Source organism: Portunus trituberculatus, chromosome 40, assembly GCF_017591435.1.
Source record: "Portunus trituberculatus isolate SZX2019 chromosome 40, ASM1759143v1, whole genome shotgun sequence".
Lineage (NCBI taxonomy): Eukaryota > Metazoa > Arthropoda > Malacostraca > Decapoda > Portunidae > Portunus > Portunus trituberculatus.
The window spans coordinates 775,001-797,500 of record NC_059294.1 but is presented as its reverse complement, the minus strand read 5'-3'; the positions used below and the strand labels follow the sequence as shown (position 1 = coordinate 797,500).

At 41.9% G+C, this 22,500-nt stretch overlaps 1 protein-coding gene across 3 annotated transcripts in view; it reads left to right on the top strand.

Moving 5' to 3' along the window:
* LOC123516242 (neuropeptide CCHamide-1 receptor-like) overlaps positions 1-22,500 on the top strand; it is a 56,632-nt gene that overhangs the window by 7,478 nt on the left and 26,654 nt on the right. The window contains exon 1 of one of the 3 annotated variants that reach the window (XM_045275474.1): positions 892-1,006. The exons of the other annotated variants lie outside the window; for them this stretch is intronic. The gene's annotated coding sequence lies outside the window, so the exon portion shown is untranslated. Of the gene's footprint in view, positions 1-891; positions 1,007-22,500 lie in introns of those variants that run through there. 3 annotated transcript variants of the gene reach the window in all.

The window sequence follows — 22,500 nt, the reverse complement described above, 5'->3', positions numbered from 1 at the left end:
ATTATTATTATTATTATTATTATTATTATTATTATTATTATTATTATTATTATTATTATTATTATTATTATTATTATTATTATTATTGCTATAATCATTATTACTCGTATTATTATTTCTACCATTATCATTATCATTATTAATAGTAGTGATGGTGAGAGAGAGAGAGAGAGAGAGAGAGAGAGAGAGAGAGAGAGAGAGAGAGAGAGAGAGAGAGAGATAGTATAAAAGGAAAGGCAGGGACGTGTGCATGCTTGTTTATGTTTTATTTTTAATCACCTTGTTTGTGAACGTGACGCTTGGTGCAGAGAGAGAGAGAGAGAGAGAGAGAGAGAGAGAGAGAGAGAGAGAGAGAGAGATGTCCATGGTGAGCCCCAAACGAAGATAGTCTCAGGAAATAATATATATATATATATATATATATATATATATATATATATATATATATATATATATATATATATATATATATATATATATATATATAGAGAGAGAGAGAGAAGTCTTAAATATCTTGCTTTATTTTGCAAAAAAAAAAATAATAATATATACTCTCTTGTAAGGGGAACTATCCCCCCACACACGATTGGCCTCCATTACTCCCCACTTCCCAACCCCATCCTCGATTGGCTACCTACTCGAGTGATGCAGCGCGGCATTAAAGATAAGATTTATGTGTGTATTTGTGTGTGTACAATGCAAGCAGTGAAAACTTTACAGGAAACAGTTAGTAAATGACAAATTAAATTTCTGTTTGTGTGAGTAAAGAAAATGTACAGGTGACAGCATTACACTGTTAATTATCTGGTAGTGTTTATCCGACATGACTCAGTGCAGCTATTAGCCTATTACCCGCCAACTGTCAGACAGACTCAGTGTACATGTTGACACCCGAGTGATAACTCTCCTCTCTCGTCAGTCGTCAGGCCATCAGGCGAGGAGTGACGCAGTGTGTGTCTTTTCGTTAGGGTTAAGGTGTGTCCGTCACAGTCATTCAGCATGTTCGGTGAGTACTTGCCATTGTCATGGTACTCGTGTGATGATCAGAATGACAACATGATCTTATTCAATGCGTGGCGTGATGGAGTGATTGCATCATTGCAGCGCGGGACAGTGTGAGTGTGACAGTGTGTTGCGGTGACTTGTGTGCTGTCCTGGTGGTGCAGACAACACAGTGCCAAGGCCCTCGTGTCGTGTGGCACCAGTGCAACAGTGCAAACACACAAGGGGCACCTAGAATTCACGGAACAAAAAGAATATCGCATTATCTATTTCTATAGTGACGCTTATAACGAGTAGTGAAGATGTATGGTACCTACAGTATACCACCACCCTATAGTGACGCTCACAGGAGGAGTAATCAAGATACCACTACCACCACCACCACACTATAGTTGACATGGGTACCCGGGTTAACGGGGAGAACGCTATATCTCCCGCCGGGCAACTAGGTTTGGCAAGGATTGGAACCTGAGCCTTTTTAGTCAACTATGCCATCCAACACCCCAGGGAGAAAAGGAGCAGCAGGAGGAGGAGGAGGAGGAGGAGGAGGAGGAGGAGGAGAATATGTGTGTAGTGGCACCTATGGGTACTCTTGATGGCTCTTGACAGCTTCACTTGTTTGCTTATGTTCTTATTTATGAAGTTTAGCTGAAAAATAGATAACAAACATAACGAGATAAAGTGCAGAAGTTAAGTCTGCTTTTAAGCACGAACGCTGAATTATTGCCACAATATATATTGAAATACAACTTGTAAACGCTTGTATTCGCTAAGTGTAACTGCATGGCGGCCGAGCGTATTTACAGGTGACCTTAATTAATCCGCTTTAATACGAGCAAGGAAACCGTGGCGAGATAAATATCTTCAGTATAAGAACCCGGTGTGCTCTTTTTAGTTTTCATATGCTCGTTTTGTAAATTTATTTAGGATTTAACATGGAATGGCAAGTGTGGGTTATGCTGGGTTATCTTTTCGTCTGAGCGCTATTCAGGGAGGCGGTGATGATGGAGGTGGATCTGTATCTTGTTCTTATTCATTTTGTATGTTTTATTTTAGACTTATTATGGAAAGGCGAGTATCGGTTATGTTGGTGTATACTTTTACCTCACCGCTATTGAAGAATGTGGTGGTGGTAGTGGTGGTGGTAGGAGGCAAGGGTTTGCTAATCACCACAGAAGTGTTCACGTTCCAACAGTGTTTAGTTATTTAGCTGAATCACCACAACAGTGTTCACGTTTCAACAATGTTTAGTTCCTTTGCTTAAGAATCCAAAACAGTCTTCAGGAGAAAAATAGACAGTAATAATAGCTAGCGTATATATTATATGTATAAGTATCCCTATAATTCTAAGGAAGGCGGCACTCACTTTAATTGGACGTTGGATACATAATAGTGAGGTTCCAAGTCACAGTTTCTTTTATGGATCATTACTCATTTATTTTCTGGGCGCTGAACGAAATGAGACAGGCATGCAGCCACGGACAGGCACAACAGAAATTTGACTCATGGCGAACTGAAAGGGAAATATGACGTTATTAATTATTACCGAACAAAAAGTGCACGCATGATCTTTTCCGTCCGTGAGGAATGTTACAGTGTGTGTAGGACATCTTGACATGGGCAGGCAAAGCAGCAGCTTGACTTTTGCATCAATGGGAGCTCGGGGAAGACAGCAGTAAAGATTAGAGATTAACAATGCAGGATAAGCTGGTGCTTGCTTTATGTGTGTGTGTGTGTGTGTGTGTGTGTGTGTGTGTGTGTGTGTGTGTGTGTGTGTGTGTGTGTGTGTGTGTGTGTGTGTGTGTGTGTGTGTGTGTAAGCGTTTATATCAACTGTTAATGTATCTCAACTGCAAAATAACAATTCGTAGATACTTTAAAAGGTCTTGTCACAAATTAGCAGAATAGAGAGAGAGAGAGAGAGAGAGAGAGAGAGAGAGAGAGAGAGAGAGAGAAGCCATAGGGTAGAGAGGAAAATAGAATTGGTTATCTGAAAGAAAACATATTTTTGAATGTATTTGGTCACCCGATCCTTGTGCTGTGTTTAATTTACTGTTTGATCTGCTGCAGTCTCTGACGAGACAGCCAGACGTTACCCTACGGAACGAGCTCAGAGCTCATTATTTCCGATCTTCGGATAGGCCTGAGACCAGGCACACACCACACACCGGGACAACAAGGTCACAACTCCTCGATTTACATCCCGTGCCTACTCACCTTTTTTTTTTATAGGTGAAAGGAGACACACCCAAATATCTCCACCCGGCCGGGGAATCGAGCCCCGGTCCTCTGGCTTGTGAAGCCAGCGCTCTAACCACTGAGCTACCGGGCCGTGTGTGTGTGTGTGTGTGTGTGTGTGTGTGTGTGTGTGTGTGTGTGTGTGTAATTCACCACCACGGCCCCTTGCTGGTCACCCAGCCAGTCTTCCCTATTACGGAGGGAGCTCAAAGTTCATAGACCGATCGTGTGTGTGTGTGTGTGTGTGTGTGTGTGTGTGTGTGTGTGTGTGTGTGTGTGTGTGTGTCCACGAGATAAGCTTCTCCATCTCTCGTCTTTTCTTTTATCCTTTCTTTCTTATTTATCCTATTGTCTTGTTCCTTTTCCTTCATATTTGAAATATCCTTGCTTTCTCCTCTCCTATCCTCTTTCTTTTCTTGCTTCCTGATATCTTTTCCGTGTTCCTTTTTAACTTTCTTCTTTTCTTGCTCCTTCCTTCTGTTCTGATTTGTTTTTCTAGCTGTAGCTTTAATTTTTTTGTTTGAGAGTGAGAGAGAGAGAGAGAGAGAGAGAGAGAGAGAGAGAGAGAGAGAGCTAACTATGTGGTCTATATATTGTCAACGTTTGATCTTCGTTTTTAACAATCAGGCGAGAAGAACTGGAAGCCATTAGAGGTTATTGTCCCCTCCTGATGACCAATTTGGAGGCCTCGGTAGAGTTGTGATTGGCGAGAAGGAGGCTTTGTGTTGAGAGAGAGAGAGAGAGAGAGAGAGAGAGAGAGAGAGAGAGAGAGAGAGAGAGAGAGAGAGAGAGAGGTGGGGGGGGATTCACATTTCACACCATCTTCTTAAGCATTCTACAAAACACTTGCTAATTAACGTTGACACCATCAATGCATCTCCAGTAAGATCTCATTTTTGTCTTACGCTTTTTACAGATATTTACACACGCGACAGAAGACTAATTAGACTCCTACTGAAACCTGGATTACATGCTTATTTCATTTATTTATTTATTTTTTCGCTGTTGTTTTGATCAGAGCAGGTATTAAAAGGTGAACAATGCACCTCCCCATTTTGTGTTGCTATGTATGTTACAACACTGTCTTGGCTCGGTTTGTTATGTACTGCTTAAGGTGATGAAAGAGGGACCGTTGTTGTCTGAATCTTTGATTAGCATAGGGAGAGAAAAAATACACAGGAAAAATGCACCTTAGGAGATACATAAACAAACAGATAGATGGTCAGATACTTAAGTAAATAAACGGACCTATAGATAGATAGATAGGAAGATACTCGTAGATAGGTAGATAGCTAGATAGATAGAACATCAGATACGTATGCGCACATGGTTACATACACACAGTATATGAAAGGAAACTTCTGATCTATAATGAGGTTGTTACTGTTTTATCATCATAATCATCATTGCACTAGTGATGGGAATAGCAGTACTAAATATTACACCCAAAGCAACAACAACAACAACATCAATAATAACAACAACAATAACAGTAGAAGTGCATACCTATTATTAGAAGTAGCTCCACCACCACCAACACCACCACCACCACCAACCCGTATCACCGTTACCATCAGCAGCGCGCGTCAGAGTTGGGGTGGGGAGCGCATCAAAAGGTTACCTGCATTGCAAATCAGGCAATACTCTCAGGAGAGCAAAGGGGAAGGGTAGGGTTATTACCTTCCAGAGAGAGAGAGAGAGAGAGAGAGAGAGAGAGAGAGTCGAGACGGTAATGATAGCTTACACTTGCAGTAATACTTTAGAAGCATATAAATGAGTGAATGTGAAATGTGATACTAAAGAAAGCAAGAATACCAGACTAGGAGGAGGAGGAGGAGGAGGAAGAGGAAAAGAGGAAAAGGATGAAGAAGAGGCGTGGTAATCAAGAAAATATGAAGGAGAGCTATACCTTATGTGGTTGGCAGGTAAAAAAGTAGGGAGAGGAAAAGATGGAGAGAGAGAGAGAGAGAGAGAGAGAGAGAGAGAGAGAGAGAGAGAGAGAGAGAGAGAGAGAGCAATTAGGGAAAGAACGAAGACTTATACAACTCAAAAAGAGGATTGGTCTGGACGAAGAAGAAAAAATATCATACTGGGAAGGAGAGAGAAAAATTGGAAAAATGATAAAATAGATAGATAGATAGATAGATAGATAGATAGATAGATAGATAGATAGATAGATAGATAGATAGATAGATAGAGAGAGAGAGAGAGAGAGAGAGAGAGAGAGAGAGAGAGAGAGAGAGAGAGAGAGAGAGAGAGAATACTAGACGTAGAGAGCTTATTAGTAGAGAAAAAAGAGAGAGAGGGAAGGGAAAGAGAAGGAAAAATATATATTCATGAGAGAGAGAGAGAGAGAGAGAGAGAGAGAGAGAGAGAGAGAGAGAGAGAATACCCAATAAACAGCTGAAATGAGAAATGGATGAAAAGAGAATATCAGAATAAAAGGAAGAAGAAATAAGATGAAAGAAATGGAGAAATGTTAAAAGAAAAAAGGAAACAAGAGAGGAAGTGGGAGGTGAAAGAAATATGATATGTAGAGAGGGAAGGAAGAAGAGGTAAAGGGACGGGGTGAGAGAGAGACCACAACTAAAAAGGAATGTAAAAAGGATGATGCTATAAATTAGGAAGAGAACAAAGAAAGATAACAAAGAAGGAAGGAAGGATAACAAGGAAGCGTACTTAATTAACACGTTACCATGACTACCTGTAAGGCCACCTGTTTCCTAAATGGTACTCGTAATTAAGGCACAAGAGAAAAATGACCATGTTCGATACCTGAAGCTGTACTTTTTTATGTAAGAGAGGAAAGCTGGCCAGGGGTAACATAAAGAGTGAAATTAGAAATGGCCCACTTAATTGCCAGTCCCCAAGCAGGTTCGAGAGATAAATGTCTTGAAACCTCCCTCTTAAATGAAGTCAAGTCATAGGAAGTTGAAAATACAGAAGCAGGTAGGAAGTTCCAGAGTTTACCAGAGAAAGGTATGAATGACAGAGAGTACTGGTTAACTCTTGCTTTAGGGAGTTGGACAGAATATGAGTGAGAGGAAGGCGGCGGCGGCATTGTGCAGCGAGGCCACGGAAGGGAGACATACAGTAAAAATTCTTACATTCATATTTCTTATACTCACTTCATTTGACACTTCATAATACGTCTATCTATTTTTTTTTTTTTTTCACATCTAATAATCTTGTCTTTTTCATCTTTTTCATTCCCTCTCTTGCCTGATGCTTTATTTCCTACATTCGTATTTTTGCCAGCACATTTTTCATTTTGCCTATCTAACTCTTCGCAGCAGTTGCCCTTAATTTTCTTTCAATATTTTCCAACGTTTCTTTAGTGATTATCCCCTTTTCCCTTACATTCTGATAGCCAATGCCATTACCTTCCATCTTTAACATTTCTCTTTCACTGGTTATTGTCCATCTTTATTTCCATCATCCTCTTTCGCATCTTCTCCCTTCCCTTCAATACTTCATATTATTCGCTTACCCGCAATCTAAGCTCACGTTCCTCACTCCGTCCTCATACGTGTTGTCTCTCCCTTCACATAATTCCTGTTTCCTGCTCCGTCTGTTTGTGCTCCTCTCTCCCCTTCCCCTGCAATTCCTACTTTCATACTAATATATTACAAGCCTTCCATCGAACACGGACGCGCCTTAACACTGAGTACGTCTACGAGGAGGAAGAGGAGGGAGAGAAGAAAGAAGAGAAGGAGAAAGAGGGGGATGGGGGAAGGAGGAGGAGGAGGAGTGGATATATGTTTTGGTGGAACACAAAGAGCAATTCAAGGGCAGAAAATATTAGAAACTAAAGTATTTGGCTGTGCACTGCGATACGAAAGCAGGCGATGTATTGTAGCTTGTAAGTAATTGATGTGTAAGAGTAATAGGCGATATTAGAGAATGCTGCAGGTGGTCGAGGTGAGATGTATGGCCCAGCAGGAGAGAGAGAGAGAGAGAGAGAGAGAGAGAGAGAGAGAGAGAGAGAGAGCGCTTAAACCCATTATTTCTGGTTCTGTCCAGAAATAATGGGTTTAAACTTGAAAAATTCAGGTTTAGGAAGGAAATAAGAAGGAACTGGTTTTCAAACAGAGTGGTTGATGAGTGGAACGGTCTCAGTGGGCATGTAGTCAGGGCTGAGTTAATAGGGAGCTTTAAAAAAAGGTTAGATAAATTCATGGATGGGGAAGATAGAGGGAATTAGGTAGATTAAGCACACTTGGACTGCCTCGTATAGGCCTGGCGGCGTCTTGCAGCTTCCCTCCTTTCTTATGTTCTTATGTAATACCGTGACGCTTTTTAATATTTAGTCTGCTTACTTTACTTTATACAGCTTCAGAAACTAATGTGGAGATTAAGATAGTGAAATCTGGCCATTCATCTTCTGACCTCCTTAAACCCTTCCTAATGTCAATAAAGTCGTCTAATCACACCACAAAAGTCATGATAAAAATTAAAGTCCAAATGTTATCAGAAAAAAGAAAAAGATCAGTTAGTGGTAGTTTTACAGGCTTATATAGAAGAGAGTCGTGTCAGTCAGTGTTCTTCATAAAAAAAAAAAGAATGTAAAGCTTTCAGAGATCAGGTAGAGGCGTCTTTGCATCATCTCTGAAGCGAGGATAAGCAATTAAGCAAGCGCGGCAGAAGAGGGAGGAAGTAATATAACTTTTGGTAATCTTTTATCTCGTCATAACTTCTTGGTGTGTGAGAGGTGGAGAGGGACTTTTTTCTTCTTGTTAGCAGTTATGGATGTTGTTTTTGTATAAACATGAACTATAAACATCTTTGCAGTCAACGAGGTCATTACTGAGTGAATATGGGCTACGAATATGTCTGTCTCTGTATTCTGATATTGAAATGCAACCTGAAGTGATAGTCAGAAAAAAGAAATGTCTCTGCCAGATCATTGCGGAGTAAATAGTATGATGTACTTGTCTGTCTCTCTATTCTGATACTAAATACGAGCCAAAGTGAATACAACGAAAGAAATGGAATTAGTACAAATCACGCTTCCTCGTGTGTTGCAATTCACAGTTAGACGTTTCCCATCATTTTGCAGAAGCTGATCTATGACAGGATCACGTACGGTTACAGATACGGGTGTAAGTGTAAAAGTACATCGGTCTAGTCATGGTACAATAACTTTTTGATAGGCAGACGCACGAGAACATTATTGGAACCACCAGCTGACTCAGTGACGTCATCCGGTCGTGTAAACAACTCCATATCTTCGAGTGAGTGTACACGTGTGGCAGAATTTGATCTTGGATTGTATGTTTCATGTGCCTTAATATTAATTTCTTATTGTTAGTATGGGCAAAGCTAGACCTTGTGCAGTGTATGGATGCACGCCTGCCAAGTCTAGTAATTTTAAATATTATAAATTCCGCAAGAACAAGACCATCGCAAGACAGTGGCTCCAAAATGCTATCGTGCTGACACAGTAAACGTAAATAATGCCGTGATTTGTGAGCAACATTTTAGTTCCGCCCAAATTAAGCGCAATTTGAAATATGAGTTATTAGGTTCCCCAGTTCCAAGGAGTTGGAGGGATCTAAAACTGAGGCAGTCCCTGATCAAAATCTGCCATTTCGTGGACACGATAATGGAAGTGGCCTTTCTGCAGAAAATACAGGTAAGGAAACTTAGATTTACTGGCTAAATCTGATCAGTTTCAACACTCCAAATTAGAAATTGTATAATCTGCTTATGCCTAATGAACGAAATTAGTTCTACTAGTAGCCTAGACCTAGTCCATAATTTACAGGCTATGCCAGCCTTACAGGCTACTGACTGTACCATGGTACAATAACTTTTGATGTCTCTCGTTATTGTACCATGGGTTTACACTCAAGAATAAAGTACCTATATGAAGTGTGAATAGTTTAGGGCCGATGCAAGCTAAAGGAATGGATTGCCACGTTTAAATAGCGGTATGCACTCACGGTCCATTCATATTACATGCATTTCAATGGCTTACGGTCCCCACTGAAATGCATTTAGTATGTGACAGCACCGTAAACAGAGCGTGACCGTTCCTGTATAGTGTGGATCGCCTTTAGACTCATACGTGCATTAGCCTTTAGCCTCTTGTAGTTTTATATGTAGAGAGAACAGTGAGGTGCTGAGGAAGACGACGAAGGTACATGAAGGCGAAGAGAATCAGAGGAAATCAATGTGCATTATGCAATTATGCATAATGTATATGGCTTGAAAAATCCACTAACAATGTTTTTGAGCCACATCTACTAGGCTATCTGACATGTCTTTATCCGTACAATATCTTGTCTATCGCTATGAAATATCATCAACATTCAATCACTAATGTGTATCATATTTAATTTTCAACTGTATAACTAATGGATCATGAAAAGAAAAAAGTTTTATATTAATTATTCATGATTTATTGAGTAGCAGACTATTGCGATCAGAGCTGGCTAGGCGAGTGGATGAACTCACAGAAACAGCGTTTCAGAAGACTTACCAGTAGGGCTGTTAGTTCAAGACTCTCGTGCGTCTACCTGTCTGACTGTCTCTCGTTATTGTACCATGGGTCTAGTGGTCATCACGGCAAAGTCGCTAACACGCTCTCCTCTGGTTTATGTTAGCTTCAATCCGCTATTTTGGGCAAGACTACACGACTGCACTATTCACGACTATTCACTATTCGCAGGTTTGTGTTTCGCCTTAACTATACACATTACTTGCATGTTTTGTTTTCATGGAATTCACGCCAAACATTTTTTTTCTTTTTTTTTCTTTCCTTTTTGGTAAAACAACTGAAAGCGAGAAAAAGGAATCATAATATTGGCATCATAGACACTATAACCTCATCTCTCATCGCAGTCTGGATATCAGCTGGCTTCATCATGTTTCATTACAGCGTTCTCCATTTGTCAGCATTTGTGGACATGTTTCCCTCTAAGGAGCCGAGAAAAGTCAAATCCATTCACATACGGTCACAAGTACTATATGTAATGGCAGGAGGCAAGACACGGAGACAGAAAGGGAAGGCCAGAGAAGAGAAAATAGCCGGCGGAAGAAAGAAATGTTGGGATGAGTATATGATTGACTCATCTTGTGACGGTAATAGAGAGTACGAGTGGCAGTAACAATAACAGCGGCAGCAGGAGGAGGAGGAGGAAGAAGTCGAAGGGGAGGATAGAAACTATGAGAACGAGAGAAAAGGACGAAAAGAACCCATAGTGGTTAGTGGTTCTTAGATTGTCCAGCTCTTTATAACCTTTTTTTTTTTTTTTTCAGGAAGTAACGTAATGAATGTCCCCTTCTGTAATATTTTGGGGCCTTTCCTTCACACACACACACACACACACACACACACACACACACACACTAGTAATAGTAGTAGTAGTAGTAGTAGTAGTGGTAGTAGTAGTAGTAGTAGTAGTAGTAGCAGTAGTAATAGTAGTCATAGTAGTAACAGTAGTAGTGTTGGTCGCAGCAGCGTTAGCAATACTTACATCATTATGAGGAATAGCTAAGTATTATTCGTTCACTTTCATCGTTTATCTGAGAACTGACCTGAAATCAATCCACGTCCTCGATAAATTATACACGACACAAGGGAATGCAAATGTGTCCAGTACTGGCTTTGATCGCTTTGAATGCATACCTAGTATCCTTAAGTGTATCATATTGTGCGCGTAAGATTTGATGTCACTAGAATGCTATGGGCGAAGAGACTGTGATGCTGGGTGTTGCTTCGAGGGCTGGAGTGATGTGGGGAGAGGCGAGGTTACTACTTTTTAGGGTACTAAGATTAATTTTTAGGATATTGCGATTCGTTTCAAGGTATGTTAAAAGCAGAAATCCTGAAGCAACATTAAAGTTACGTATATATGACGCTGGTCAGACCACATTTAGATATATAATGTACAGTTCTAGTCTCCACATTATAGGAAGGATATTGGTCTATTAGAATCAGTACTAGAAGAATGTCTAAAAGGATGCAGAGGATGAGGGATATTCCCTACGAAGCGAAATTAAAGGTACTAATTTTGCATTCCTTAGAGAGACGTAGGTTAAGAGAGGACTTAATAGAAGTATTTAATGAAGTGATGGGGACATGAGCAAAGCTCTTAAGATTAGTAGCCAAGATAGAACTAGGAATAAAGGGTTCAAGCTTCAGAAATTTAGGTTTAGGAAAAAAATGGGAAGGAACTGGTTTTCTAACAAAGTGGTTGGTGAATGAAACGGACTCAGTAATCATGTTAGTGCTGAGTCAATAGGAGCTTTAAAAGAAGATAAGACAAATCTTTGGATGAGGATGATAGGTGGACTTTGTTCACACAGGAACTGTCACATGTAGGCCTGGTGGCCTCTTGCAGCTTCTTTAAATTTCTTATGTTCTTAATAAATAAAGGGAAGGGAAAGGGAACAGCGTGGGAAACGGAAAGAAAGATGATAATATTCAACAAGGGATAAGATGAAGGTCCGTTCTCACTGTCCTTACTACCATATACCGTTATTGCTACCATCACCACCATTGCGTCCTCTGTAATGCTCCTTCTATCACCACCACCACCACCACCAATGCTGAACCATGGTAGGTTTGAAGTGGCAATATGTTAGCGTTTCCTCAAAAGAAGACTGAGAGCATTTCGGAGTCGTTACGGCGGGAGAAACATGACTTAGCATCACACTTGGTTTCAATAATTTTTTCTGGAACGATGCGGCTAAAGTGGCTCGCGATGGATGACGTAAGTTGAGCCCGGTGGTAGGCCATACATCTCTAAGAGGAACAACCATCTGGAGGCTGTTCCTAGGAGGCGTGCCATCAAGATTACCAGTTGCGTCAGCGGCAAGGTTTGGGAAGCCTATCACATATCTCAATCTTACTCATTTTTAATATATTTCGGGTGTCCGTCCTTTCCTGGCCTGACAGTCGTCCCTAGCGAAGCCCCACGGCCCTGCAGCCATTGAGCCGCGACACCACCAGGCGGCACCGCTTGAACGAGTGTGGCGGGGTGGAGGAGTGGCTGGTTGGCTGCTGCTGCCTTGACAACGTGTCATTCCACCTCCACCACCTCTCGCAAGTTTTAATGCCTCTAGGTGTGAATGATTGTTGTGGGGAAATGTGTGTGTGTGTGTGTGTGTGTGTGTGTGTGTGTGTGTGTGTGTGTGTGTAATGAAATGTCTTCTTGACGTAAATTTTTTTTTTTTTTTTTAGTGGAAATACGTAATGTACTGCCACTATCACCATCATCATAATCACCACCATCACCACCACCACCACCACCGCCACCGTCATAGCCACCACTACTTGTACTTCATCTCTTCTCGTTTCCACCCCAGCCATTGTTTCCCTTTCTTTTTACACACCTCCTTTTCAAACCATCTTTTTAAGGTCATCTTCTCATCAAAAATTATCACACGATTTCATTGTTGTTGTTGTTCTTCTTCTTGTTATTGTTGTTTTTCCTCCTCCTCCTCCTCCTCCTCCTCCTCCGTCCTTTGTCATCCCCTGCAGTGACTAGGCGGGATAAAAAAAAAAAAAGCAACGCTCCAGAAATTACCAGCACCGATTGGTTTGAGATCCTAGGGGATGGTGACGAGAATGCGTCCAACCAGAAACTTCAAGTCCAGGCATGGGAGTCGATTCTTTGAGAGACAAAATGCGGTATGTTTTCCAAAGTCTTAAAGCGATGTTAATTTCAAGAGAGAAACTTACTCCACATTATTATGCTTAATGGGAATGGTTGTTTATCTGATTGACTTTTTGATTCGTGAATTAGATTGATTATTAGGATTATTGGCTGTTTGATGACGTCTCTGTCCCAGGGAAAGTGCAAGAAGTCAGTAGACGATACAAATGACATTCCCTTTATACTATGTCCAACTGTCTAATGTAAGAGTTAACTAGTACTCTCAATCATTCATACCTTTCTCTGGTAAACTCTGGAACTCCCTACCCGCTTCTCTATTTCCAACTTCCTATGACTTGACTTAATTTAACAGAGAGGTTTCAAGACATATATCCCTTTATTTTGTCTAACTCTCGAACTTGCATAGGGACTGGCAACTAAGTGAGCCTTTTTTTTTCGTTTATGTTGCCCTTGGCCAATTTTCCCTTCTTACATAAAAAAATAACGTCTGCACTGTACGCCTGTATCCATCCACTTGTCATTCTGATCACGAATTTATCTATTCTTTCAATAAGATTCCACTTCAACCAAGCACTGAAGAACCTAATTACTGAGTCTATTCCAGTGATTCCCTACAATATTTATGGACTGAATCTTTTTAAACTAACCTATTAATCATGTTCCTGTTTGTCAGACCTGCTTGCCGTTGCTGAAGAATATGACAAGGCACGGACAGCCTGCAGGATTTGAAATGATAGGTTTTGAAGGCAAATAGAACAAGAAAGTGATTACAGGAAAGGTATGAGTTATTTGTTATTTCATTACTGGGCATCCACCTCTTCATTATACAGACAATTTTGGGAGTATTTAAAAAAAATGCCTGAAAAAAAAAAATCCCTCATTCCATCACGCGAGGAAACTTGCAAAATTCCGGTGTGTGATGCAATTTTCTCTTTCATTTTTGACGCCGTATATTGGCGTATATTGACGCGACCGTAATTCATTGAGCGTTATTTCGTGCCGTCCTAGTTCAAACATCAGCTATCGGCAGCGGGATACTGGATCAACTGTGTAGAGGGAAAGAATCCATCGCGTGTTTCACCGCTCGATGTATATCAGTGTTTACTTTGCATTGTGGAAATTCAGAGTAGAATGTAGAAGAATGGTTATAATTCTGTGGAAATGAGTCACTGTTTTTTCCATATATTGACGCTTAAAGTGGTAAGCAGCGGCCACTGCAGGCGAGTAGCGGCGATAGTTATGCTGCCACAAGAGTTACGGCCACCTTTATGATCCAAACCAGACTACATAAGCCTTTTTCTAGTCATACAATTTTCTCCTCTTGTTTTCTCCTCCTCCTCCTCCTCCTCCTCCTCCTCCTCCTCCTCCTCCTCCTAATCTTAATCCTCCTCCTCCTCCTCCTCCTCTTTTTTCTGTATTCTTTTTGCTACTACTACTACTACTACTACTACTACTACTACTACTACTACTACTACTACTACTACTACTACTACTACTACTACTACTACCTCTACCTCTACAACAACCACCACCACTACCACCACCACCACCACCACCACCACCACCACCACCACCACCACCACCACCACCACCACTACTACTACTACTACTACTACTACTACTACTACTACTACTACTACTACTACTACTACTACTACTAATGCTGGTAGTACATACTACTGCTAGAATAGCACAACCACCACCACTACTACTACTGTTATTTTATCAGTACCCAAGCACGAGGAAAAAATTAAAAGAAGAAACCGTAATTTAATTTGTAGAGCCATCATTTGTCCGCGTGTGGTGCATGGGTTGGGTGGTGAAGGGGTGTGATGTACTGTGTTGGGCACGATTGATGAATGGGTACCGTGTGATCAAGGACACAGTACTATGTATAAGCGCCTGGAGGTGATGGGTGGTGAAGATACCTAGTGATAGTGTTAGGTGATGACGAAGAATGATATTACTCCTATATATAGATATCAGCTTTTATAAAACGGCATTTCTTTTGATAAAATTATAGGAAAATGTCATTGTAAAGACACGAACAATGTACCTAGTGACAATTAAAAATATCTTGTACTGTAGAATTTTCGCAGAATTCGTTCCTTTTCTCTTTTCAGTTTCTTTTCACACATTGTTGTAGTATACGAGTGGATAATGTTTTCCCATTGTGTGGAAGAGGTACTCGTGTTGCACTCCTACCCCCACGAATCACAAAGGAACGAAAGGAAGAACAAACAACAACCAGTAATAAGTAGTCTTGGGCCTTATGAGACTCTGTCGAGCTGGAATCTCTGAGAAAGAAATGTGTATAGAACGGCAGACACACACACACACACACACACACACACACACACACACACACACACACACACACACACACACACACACACACACACACAGATTCTTTGTGTGTGACATAAGATTACTATTAATAATCCAAGGGACATGTGTTTCCTTATTCTGTGTGTGTCGTACAAGATGAAGAGAAAATGTGTGTGTGTGTGTGTGTGTGTGTGTGTGTGTGTGTGTGTGTGTGTGTGTGTCGAAGGCTGAGTAAGAGGAGGAGAAGGAGGAGCAGGAGGCTGCAACTTGCTTTCTTCACACCTTCATCTCCTTCTACCAGTCAGTGTTACCTCTTGAACACTGCCTTACTATACATACTCTTTGCTGTATGTATGTCTTGTCATCCTCATAGCAAACGTTCCATAAACATTCTGCCTTTACTTAGTTCCCGCTAACCCCACAAAACGCTTCTTATTCCCTTTACAGAAAATTGAATTACTATACTCTTGCCTACCTTCCCAGCCCAGTCCCACCCAGCCTAACCCAGTCCACACACCTTCATAGATAATGCTGTCTCCACCTTCTTCATCCGACAAACGTGGTACATCCCCATTACTTGAGCACTGACTTACCACTTTCACTCCCACCTTCTCGTCCAGTCCAGCCCAGCCGCCCTCATAAGCACTGCTCCCTGCGCCTTGCTCAATATCCTGGAAAGCAATTTCGTGAGCGGCGGCTGGGAAATATTTATGGTCGTCGCGTGTAACTCGTTATGGGTGCAAAGGAGCTGCAGGAGTGGCTGAAGGACTCCGATATATCCCGCTGGATTTTGCAGACATTGATAACAAACCTCGCGAAATGGAGTGAGGGATTTACCATCCATCCTCTTCTTTGTGGATGGAGAGAAATTGTAGGAGGTGCAAAACGAGCAGGAGGACGACAGGGAGGAAAAGAAGAAAGAGGTAGAGGATGGAGAGATCGAAACAGCACGATAGCGATAAGTAAACAAAGGTGAAAGTGAAGCATAAAAGAGGAAAATGAGAAGAAAGATGACCAAGGAATAAGGGGAGGAGGAGGAGGAGGAGGAGGAGGAGGAGGAAAAGACTTGAAAGAAGGTAAAGAATGAGGAAGTAGGAGGAGGAGGAGGAAGAGGAGGAGGAGGAGGAGGAGGAGGAGGAGGAGGAGGGAGAGGAAGAGGAGGAGAAGGAGGAGGGGAGAGAAACACGACAACAAGCAAGACGTTAGTGAATAGGGGCGTTTTTACGTACTAGAGGTTGCGCTGCTGGTCATTCCTTACCCTCTTGCTCCACTCCTTTCTTTTTACTCTTTTCTTCTCCTTTTATTATGTTTTTTCCGTTCTTTCCATTAGTTTCTTTTATGCCTAACCTTCCTGCCTCACTCTCCCTTTTTTTAGCTGATCTTTTTAGTCTCCTTCTTTCTCCTGTTCGTTTTTTTTTCTTCCTTCCATGTTTTCTTCGTTCTTTCATTTCCTTCTTCGTTTAAATATTTATCTTCCTGCCTCGCTCCAATAATTTTGCCTTTCTTCCTGCATTTTCTTTCTGCTTTTATAAATGTTCTTTCCATTTTCATTCTTTTTCTCCCGTCTTCTCTTTTTATCTTCCACTCTCTCACTTTCTTGCATTCCTTTTTTTTCCTCTTCCTTCCATTCCATTTTCTCCTTTTTTTTCCTATTATTTTGCTCCTCGCCTTCCTTCACCTCTTTCCTCCTCTCCCCACATCTATTCTTTCTTCCCCTCTCTTCTTTTTTCCCTCTCCTGTTTGTCGCACGTCACCTTGCCTCCTTTTTATTTTTCTTTCCTCCTTCACTTTTTTCTCTTCTACTTCCTTTTTTTCCGTTAACTACCCACGGCGTTTCTCTGTCTCTGTTTTTTCCTTCCTTATGTATCCGCCTGTCCCTTGCCTTGCCTCCTCTCATCATGCTTTACACTTTTCACTATCTGTCTTTCCTCTCCCTTTATTCTTTTCTCCTTTCTTCCCCCATAACTTCCATTTTTTTATTATATCTGTTCATTCTTACTTTCTGCTTCTTCTTTATCGAATCTTATGTTTTTCTCTTTCTTTTCGCCTTTCATCTTTTCTCAGTCTTGTCTTTCTCTCTTCCATTTCTCTCTCCCTCCTCTCCCTTTTCTTCTTTACTATATATCCTTTCTCTTTGCTAACTCCTTCCTTTCCTCCATCTCTTTCCTCTTCCGTCTTTCTTTTCCTTCTCTCCTCCATTCAGCATACTTTCCTTTCTATTTCATCCTTTCTTTGTCCTTCTCTCCCACCTCCCACCCTCTTTTCTCTATTTTCCACATACTTTCTCTTGCCCGTCTGTCTCTCAAGTCTTTCCCTTCCCTTCCCCCCCTCTCCTCCGTTCCATTCTTCCATTCTTTTCTTCAAGTTTCCCATTCTTTTGTATCTTATTATGAAAGGATACCGATTGGACGCTTCAGATTCAGCGAAATGCGGAAGAGTTTTGTAAAGACACGGACGGGAAGTTGCGAGTGGAGGACGTGTCATGGTGAAGCATAAGTGTGAGTAAGTGGGATAAGTGTTTGGTGCGCTGATTTTCTCTTTTCTCATGTGTTGTGGAGACTTTCTAAGAGAAGAATATGGAGGAAAAAAGGGACAAAGAAAAAGAATACTTCATAAAGTCGAGAGAGAGAGAGAGAGAGAGAGAGAGAGAGAGAGAGAGAGAGAGAGAGAGAGAGAGAGACAGACAAACAGAGTGAATGTGTGTGTGTGTGTGTGTGTGTGTGTGTGTGTGTGTGTGTGTGTGTGTGTGCGCGCGCAAATCACTCTCTCACATTATTGCAGATTATAACAAGAGCCACGCGTTCGAATTTAATTTATGACCTTATAACAGACAACTGCATCGTGTATAGTGTATTCATTAGTGTATTTGTGACCTTATAACGCAGCACTACATAAGAGGCGGCACTGTCCTCACTAATGCAGCTTTGTGACACTGTATTCACTGTGGTGCGCGTTGGGTCGGAGTGCTCCCGTGAGATTAGTGAGACGAATTTCATGACATTACACCGTTTTGTGCTTTGCGGAAATAAAGCTGCACTGGGGTGGACATTTTATGATGCCTGCTAATACCTGTGATTGATTGTGTGTATGTGAGATAGATAGTAGTGGTGGTAATCTCTCTCTCTCTCTCTCTCTCTCTCTCTCTCTCTCTCTCTCTCTCTCTCTCTCTCTCTCTCTCTCTCTCTCACACACACACACACACACACACACACACACACACACACACACACACACACACAGCAAGCCTCTTAATGTGTGGCCCCTGTTCACCTAACAGTAAATAGGTACGGGATGTAACTCAAGGGGTTGTGGCCTCGCTTTCCCGGTGTGTGGAGTGTGTTGTGGTCTCAATCCTACCCGAAGATCGGTCTATGAGCTCTGAGCTCGCTCCGTAATGGGGAAGACTGGCTGGATGACCAGCAAACGACCGAGGTGAATTACATACACACACACACACACACACACACACACACACACACACACACAGACATACACACACCAATATCACCTTTTCTTCCCCATTACAGCCAACTCTGACAGAGGGGCTTCCTCTTATTTCCCTTCCTTTGTCTCTGTCTGTAAAACTTTAGGCGAAAAGTTTCCTGATGAGTATCTTTCTTTTCTAATTGCCTATACTGCTTTCGTCTTTGTGGTGTGGTGCTACTGGGCTCACCGCTCCCTGTTTGTATAACGAGGAAACACACTGATCCTAAAACTCCACAGCAGCCTTCTTACCTTATGTGTGTGTGTGTGTGTGTGTGTGTGTGTGTGTGTGTGTGTGTGTGTGTGTGTGTGTGTGTGTGTGTGTGTGTGTGTGTGTGTGTGTGTGTGTGTGTGTGTGTGTGTGTGTGTGTGTGTGTGTGTGTGTGTGTGTGTTTTGCTTGGCAATATTTCGTGCGAAAAGAATATCGTTTTTATGAAATACTCTTGGAAAATATTTCCCCCTATTCCAGCAAGACGCGTCCCACCCCCCCAAGGTGTATTACTTGTACCTTGAGGAGAAAGGTGTGTGTGTGCGTGAGAGAGAGAGAGAGAGAGAGAGAGAGAGAGGGTGGAGGGACGGGCGGTGTTGTTATGTAGATGAAAGGAGACGAGCTCAGTGTTTAGCAGGCAAAGCGTTTCTTGTGAAGTGAAAGGGAGGCGCTTGGTGAAGTAGCGAACTGACTTCAATAGCGTGGCGTTGTGGCCTCGCCGGCTGTGCTCCCTCGCGGTGCGGCAACACAACTCTTGGAAACCTGACTATAGCCATAAAAAGTCTGGTTTTATTACTATGACATAGAGTTGAAAGGGAGTGATGGATACGTATGAACTTAATCTCACTAATGCATTATGAAGCTATGGAACAATACAGTCGTCGTCAAAATCTATCGCGCATGCTGATATAATGTAAACATGAAAATGAACCCTTGAACACAGAGAAGAGAAAAACAGTGAACTAAGAACCCGAACGCGGTAAACAAGTGCAAAACGAATACAGCTACGACACAAGCACTTATGAATAGACAACACCACACGGCATGACATAATTAGTATGCTAAGAGATTAGATGACGGTGAATAGGAAATCCCATCTTCTTTGGTCTCTGAGGAGCAGCGAGCTTTGATAAGTCGCCCTTCTTTCCATTCATCTCACGCCTTGCTCGTGCGCGGCCTACACTTCACTCTTATTGAGCTAGCAAAACACACACACCAGTCAGACAATAATCGTCCCGAAGGAGAAGCGATGCGACAAAGCAAAAGACGCCTGCTGTGGGGAAGCCATTAATAGGCTAACTCTATTACACGCTGAACGAAGTAAATAAGAAAGAGAGAGAGCGAGCGAGAGAGAGAGAGAGAGAGAGAGAGAGAGAGAGAGAGAGAGAGAGAGAGAGAGAGAGAGAGAGAGACAGAGAGAGAGAGAGAGGATAATTTGGATGGTTAGTGGTATAATGTTGATACTTTTACGACGCGACAGTAAGACATATTGGCTACTATAATAGTATGATTATCGCCGCTGTTCATCGAGTGTTTAACAGCGGCGGGCCGTTCCACGCAGCTCTTACATGATAATCACAGTGACGGTGTTATCATGTCGCTCTCTAATTGCACTATGTGACAGAGATATGCTGTGTTCCAACTCTCAGACACACACACACACACACACACACACACACACACACACACACACACACACACACACACACACACATACCGAGTAGTGTAGTGGTTAGCACGCTCGGCTCACAACCGACAGGGTCCGGATTCGAATCCTGGAAAGCGGTGAGACATATGGGCAAGGCTCTTAATGTGTGGCTCCTGTTCACCTAGCGGTAAATAGGTACGGGATGTAACTCGAGGGGCTGTGGCCTCGCTTTTCCGGTGTGTGAAGTGTGTGTTGTGGTCTCAGTCCTACCCGAAGATCGGTCTATATGAGCTCTGAGCTCGCTCCGTAATGGGAAAGGCTTGCTGGGTGACCAGCAGACAACCGTGGTGAATTACACACACACACACACACACACACACACACACACACACACACACACACACGTTCTAGTATATGTGTTGCCTCGTTGTTCAGTGATGAATATCCTTCCATGCTGCTTTTTTTTAGGCGTAAATCTTGCTTAGAATGTCGAAAATTTCTTTACGAACAGAGAGCTGTTAGTGATGGCGTGTGACAGGAAATGAGATAGCCTGTCAGGTCTCGGCTCAAATATTTTTCCGAGAGAGAGAGCAGCAGCTGACAGTCTTGCAACGTGTGCTTCAATCCTAAATGAATTAGTTATAGAAATAGGGACCTTCATTCTTCCTACCAGCCTATATGCACAAGTAGATAGGTAGATTTTAGACATACTGATTGACCACACCACACACAATTAATACTGTCCAGCATATTACTCTTACACTAAGGCGCATAAGTCGCGACACCTGGAACGTTACAAGCATACATTGCATACAAAAAGCACATTCATCCACATATAAATGGAAATACATAAATTCATAGTCACCGAAACGATCACCACTGTTTCTTCCGTTTCTCTGTTGTTGTTTTTTTTCTTATACGTATATATACATGCACGCTATTCCTTTTAATTTTAGCTTGGAAATATTCTCAACATCTCTTTTCGTATATTTTTCCTCCTCCTCCTCCTCCTCCTCCTTCTCCTTCCACTCAGGTCAAAGGGAAGCAGTATTAAAAACGTCCTGGAGTATTAGAGGCAACGTACAGATTGCGATGAGAGGAAAATGAAGATGAAGTAGGAGGAGGAGGAGGACGGGGAGGTAGTTATGAGGTAGCAAATATACACCTTATTTTTAAAGATATTTTTGTTGGTTACTGTGTGTGGGGAATACAAGGGGAGTGCAAATATTCTACAGTCTGTGTGTGTGTGTGTGTGTGTGTGTGTGTGTGTGTGTGCTAAAAAGGATGGCCGGATGCGGTGGAAAAAAGGTTTTCACCAGAGTTCATTTCTCGTCCCGTAAACACAAGAATTAAATTTTTGGGATTAGCTGCTGCGTCAGAGAGAGAGAGAGAGAGAGAGAGAGAGAGAGAGAGAGAGAGAGAGATCCATTAATCCATCCCTTCTATTCATCCATCCATCCATCCATCCATCCATCCATCCATCCATCCATCCATACATACATACATACATACATACATAGAATAATATAAATGCATAAGTAGACCTACACAAACAGAAAGGCAGGCAGACAGACAGTCATACATTCCTAGTGAAAGACATAAAGGATAGACAAATAACCAGGAGACTAGCTAGACTAGAGGGATGTTCATATTCACAAACTAATTACAGAGAGAGAGAGAGAGAGAGAGAGAGAGAGAGAGACGCGTTGGGTAGACAGGCACACAAACAGGCACGTAAAAGAAAACAGAACATGAGAAAGAACTATAGAACATAGAGAAAATGTAGGAATGCAGAGGGAAAAGTGAAACCATGCGTGCTTTGGGGTCCGAGGGGTCTCCAAGCGCACGGGTTCGAATCCTGTCCACGGTCTGAGTGTAGGTTTGGCCTCCTCACTCAGGGAAATGGTTTCCTAGCGGGTGGGCTTTGAGATAGGAGCTACCCTAAAAATGTATCCCCTTTAGCCCATAAATTCCCGTGAAAAGCCCACATGGTATAAATAAAAAAAATAATAATAGAAAAAAAAAAAAAAACAGGCTGGCGGACAGAGGGACAGATGGAAAGAAACATTACTATTGGTATAAGTAGTGGCAATTATTTCATCTCACTGGAAGGCCTGTGTGCACTGAAATAAGAAACTGATGGACGGACAGACAGAAAGGAACAGAGACAAACAAGCAGACCTAAA